Raw genomic sequence first — 5,617 nt, 5'->3', positions numbered from 1 at the left:
CTTAGCAATCTATATGGACTAACTCCAATATACTTTGCTAGAGAATTAACTAGATAGTCAGACTCAATCTAGATTAAAGTATATCGAGGAGCTAATATCTCTCTCTTGTTTTAATTTACTCGAGCTAACAGAAATCAGTGAGTCCTTAATCAAACACAAGGAATAACTTGGATGGTACCAAAGACCAATATCCAAGGATCAATCAATGATAATCAACAACCAAAAGTTGGATTACTCTAATTGATGATCTAACACACAACCTGTATTATTTTAATTATAAAGATAAAACAATATAATGCGGAAATTGAAATAACACAGACACCAGAAATTTTGTTAACGAGGAAACCGCAAATGCAGAAAAATCCCGGGACCTAGTCCAGATTGAACATACATTGTATTAAGCCGCTACATACACTAGCCTACTCCAAGCTAACTTCAGACTGGACTGTAGTTGAACCCCAATCAGTCTCCCACTGATCCAAGGTACAGTTGTACACCATTCGCCCCTGATCCCAGCAGGATACTGCGCACTTGATTCCCTCAGCTGATCTCACCCACAACTAAGAATTGCTACGACCCAAATTCGAAGACTTGACAATAAACAAATATGTCTCATACAGACAAGTATATCAAAGGATCAATCTGTATCCCACAGATAAACCCTAAAGTTTTTGTTTCGTCTTTTGAATCAAGGTGAACAGGAACCAATTGATAATTCGGTCTTATATTCCAGAAGAACAACCTAGAGTTATCAATCACCTCATAACAATCTTAATCGTATGGTAGCGAAACAAGATGTTGCGGAATCACAAACAATGAAACGAAGATGTTTGTGATTACTTTTTATATCTTGCCTATCGGAGATATCAATCTCAATCCAATCAATCTGATTGTACTCGTACGATAGAAGATGCAAGAACAGATCACACAACTACGATAAAAGTAGTATCGGTCTGGATTCACAATCCCAATGAAGTCTTTAAGTCGTTAACCTGGTTTTAGAAGAAGAAAACCAAAGGTTAAAATAGAACCGACTCTAGTATGCAAACTAATACCACACGTGAGGTGTGGGGATTAGTTTTACACAGATACTAGAGTTCCCCTTATATAGTCTTTCAAATCAGGGTTTGCAATTAAGTTACCTTGGTAACAAAGCAATCAATATCCACCGTTAGATGAAAACCTGATTTAGATTCAAGCTAATATTTCTCAACCGTTAGATCGAAAACTTAGCTTGTTACACACACTTGACACTGCATGCTTCCAGGTTTGTTAACCATACCCAAACGTATGCACTTGTTGGTTCAACAATGGTTAACCAAATGGTTAGCCATATGAACATTTCATATCAACCACGTTCTTCTTCACCATAACTAGTTCAAATGATTTCAAATGAACTAGTTAGAGAGTTGTTCAATTGCAAGGAAATCTCATGTACTACACAAGACACAATTGAAGCAAAGATGATTTGATTCACTTGAATCGGTTCATGAACTTTTATAGCCACGGTTTGCAAACTGCATTCCTTAGTCTTTTTAAGTTTAAGTTCAGAAATCATCTTCAAATATATAACCTTCTCAAGTTCGCAGACTAGATTCGCGGACTTAAGTTACCGGGCAGAGTTTACAAACTCCAGCAGAAATTCTCGGGTATGAGAACTTCGTCGTTTCGCGAACTGAGTTCGCGGACTTAGTTTCACGAAAATAGTTTGTCAACTCCAGCAGAAATTCTCGGGTTTGAGAACTTCGGCACTTCGCGGACTTGGCTCACACCATTCTTCCGGTTCTCTTGATCAACAAAGTTCGCAAACTTTGGTTCAAGGAATATGACTTATACATCAATTTGTTTTCACAACAATCTAAACTCAGATTTCAATCATTGAAACATTCTTAGAGGACGTTATATAGTTGTTGCACTATTTCTCGTCAAAGCAATTTTCAAGATGATTGAAACATATCATGACTTTTGTCACATGGTAGAGATAAACTTGGTTAAAGCGAAAAGCTTACCAACCCATATTTCGAGATATAGATAGGCGAGGTATACTCGGTTCGAAATACCAAATGTATATAATCAAAGTCTATATATATAGCATACGACTTCTTTTCTCAATAATAGGAGATAGAGTAGATAGACTTTTGAGTGATAGATAAGTTCAAGTCTTCACATACCTTTTTATCGATAAGTTCCACCGGTTTCTTGAGTAGTTCTTCTACTTGTATGATGAATCTCCATGAAGTCCTTGAGCTCCAGTACACTTTTTATCCTAGTCCGAGACTTAGCTATAATAGACTAGAAATCAAGACTTATAGTTTTGATCACTAACATTGACAAACATGCTTGAGATAGCAATGCATGAGAGTTCGACCGAGCAATGCTCTAACATTCTCAACCAGTTGAAATAAAATCATCAAACCCACTCAGATCCACCTATTGATGATGATACAGAAGCTTCAAATCATTCTACCAATGGATTTCAACAGATTATTAAAATCTCATATGCTTCTTCCAGTAGGTTCTCTCGTACACCGAAGGTAGATTTTCCAAGATTTAATGGTTCTAATCCTCGTAGCTGGGCTCTTAAATGTGAACGCTATTTTGCTTTTCACAAATTTCATGCTGAAGATCGTGTCAATATGGACGCAATTCACTTTGACAATCAGGTTGATTCATGGTGGCTAAACTATCAACAAGGTAAAAAATCTATTCAATGGAGTGATTTTATTCGTGATTTGTGTATTCGATTTGAAGATATTGCTCAGGATGATTATGTGGGTAGTTTTAACAAATTAGCTCAAACTACAACTGTGGAGGAGTACTTTGATAAATGGGAACATTACAAGGGTTTTATGGTTGCTAACGAACCTTCCTTACCAGAGAGATTCTATACCCTCAGTTTTATCAGTGGGTTGAAAGATGAGATACGCAATACTGTAAAGATGTTTAAACCTGAAACTACATCTGAAGCTTTTTTCTTAGCCAGAATGCAACAAGCCTCAATGTGTCATCAACCAAAACCCCTTAAAACCTTCTCTAGACCTTTTGTTCGTACACCATTATCTGTAGCACATCCAGCTTCATCTATTAAACCATTCTTCTCTTCATCACCTACTTATAACAGACCAAATACTTCAGTCACTTCTCCCATTGTGACACACCCCACAACTCCTACTAAAAAATCACCTTACAACTCAATTCCACTCATTAAGAGACTTACTCATGCTCAAATGCAGGTAAGAAAAGACAAATGGTTATGTTATAATTGTGATGAATTCTATGACAAGGCCACATGTGTAAAACTCAACAGCTATTCATGTTGATTTCTGATAAAGAAGTAGAAAAACAGGAACACCTACACACTGCAGAACCTATTGTTACTTCTCCCACCACTGAAAATTCTCTCATTGAGATTTCTTTACATGCCTTAACTGGTCATGTTGTTCATGACACAATAAGAATTTCTGGTCATTTGAACAACCACCCTATTATGGTTTTGGTGGATACTGGTAGTACCCATAGTTTCATTGACTCAGCATTGGTGGATAAACTACACTTACATGCCTTTCCTACAGGTCAAATGTTGGCCACAGTAGCTAATGGGGACATCATTACAAGTAGAGGTCTATGTCACAATCTTCATTAAGAAATGCAGGGCTACCAATTCTCCTCTACCTTGAGAGTTCTACCACTAGGAGGATATGACATGGTCTTGGGAGCTGACTGGTTACAACACTTAGGGGATGTCACATTCAATTTGCTCAACTGAAGATTTCATTCATCCACCAGGGGATCTATATCATACTACAGGGGAGTTATTCTAAACCTCCACTTAATCTTATTACTGGTTCTTATTTTAGGAATTTTCTCAAAAATAATACCCCTACCTTAATTGGCCAGTTTTTTGCCATCTCTTCCACACCATTAACTCCTGTGCCACCCCAAAATTCTGAAGTTTTGGGCTCTTTTCCTGAGATCTTTGCTGAACCAACTACCTTACCTCCTCCCAGAGCCTTGGACCACAAAATTCCCCTTAATCTAACTTCGCACCTCCTTCACAAAGGCCTTATAGGCGCCCATACATTCACAAAGTTGTAGTTGAGCAAATGGTTCAAGAAATGTTATCTGTTGGTTTAATTCAAACAAGTCATAGCTCTTTTGCTTCTCCCATTCTCCTGGTTAAAAATAAAGATGGCACATAGAGATTCTGTGTAGATTATAGACAACTCAATGATGTGACTATTAAAGATAAATTTCCTATCCCATTGATTGATGAGTTGCTAGATGAATTGAAAGGAGCTGTCATATTTTCTAAGATTGACTTAAGATCTGGGTATCATCATATCAGAGCGTATACACCAGACATTCATAAGACATCTTTCAAGACCCATCATGGTCATTATGAGTTTAGGGTCACGCCCTTTGGCCTAACTAATGCACCCGCTACATTCCAGGCTTTAATGAATGACATCTTTCAGCCATATTTGATGAAATTTGTATTAGTGTTCTTTGATGACATACTGGTCTATAGTTCGTCCTTGGAAGAACACATTATTCACCTGCAGAAATTTTTTCCCTTCTCAGACAACATTCTTTATATGCCAAATTATCAAAGTGTGTGTTTTCTCAACCACAATTGGATTACTTGAGCCACTTATAACTGCTCAAGGTGTAGATGCAGATCCTGAGAAGATTGCTTCCATGCAAACATGGCCCTTACCTACTTCATTGAAACACTTGAGAGGCTTTCTTGGATTGAAAGGATATTACAGAAGATTCATCAAAGGTTATGGCACTATTGCTAAGCCCCTCACTGACTTACTCAAGAAAGATGCTTTTCTATGGAATCCATCTGCTCAACAAGCTTTCCTTGACCTTAAATATGCAATGACAAGAGATCCAGTCTTGGCCTTACCTGACTTCTCCAAACCATTTATTTTGGAAACGGATGCTTGTGATAGAGGTATGGGAGCAGTTCTTATGCAGGAGGGCAAACCAATTTCTTTTTACAGCAAGGCCTTGGGACCAAAAGCTTCAGCACTATCTACTTATGAGAAATAACTTTTTGCCATTGTCATGGCTGTGTAGAAATGGAAATACTACCTCTCCCATAGCCAATTTATTATTCACTCTGATCACCAGAGCCTCAAATACCTTATGGATCAGAGACTATCCACTGCTCTTCAACAAAAATAGCTCAGTAAATTGATGGGTTTTGACTACATTATCAAATACAAGAAAGGTGTGGACAATAAAGTTGTTGATGCCTTATCCAGACTACCAGAACAATCTGCGAATTGTCATGCTCTCTCCTTAAGTATTCCTCAGTGGCAACAAGATGTTCTGTCAAGCTATGAAGATGATGCAGTGGCCCAACAACACATTTCTAAACTTCTTATCTCTCCCTCCCACCCTCAATTCACTTACAAGGAGGGTATTTTGAGATTTAAGGGTAGATTGTACATTGGATCAGGTAATAATATTAAACACTCTATCATCCAGTCATTGCATTCTTCTGATATTGGAGGCCATTCTGGCATGCTAGGTACCTATCAAAGAGCTAAGACTTATTTCTTTTGGCCTCACATGAAGAATGATATACTTCAGTTTGTGGCTTCTT

Source organism: Papaver somniferum, chromosome 2 (assembly GCF_003573695.1).
Source record: "Papaver somniferum cultivar HN1 chromosome 2, ASM357369v1, whole genome shotgun sequence".
Lineage (NCBI taxonomy): Eukaryota > Viridiplantae > Streptophyta > Magnoliopsida > Ranunculales > Papaveraceae > Papaver > Papaver somniferum.
Note: the sequence above shows the minus strand (reverse complement) of the source record.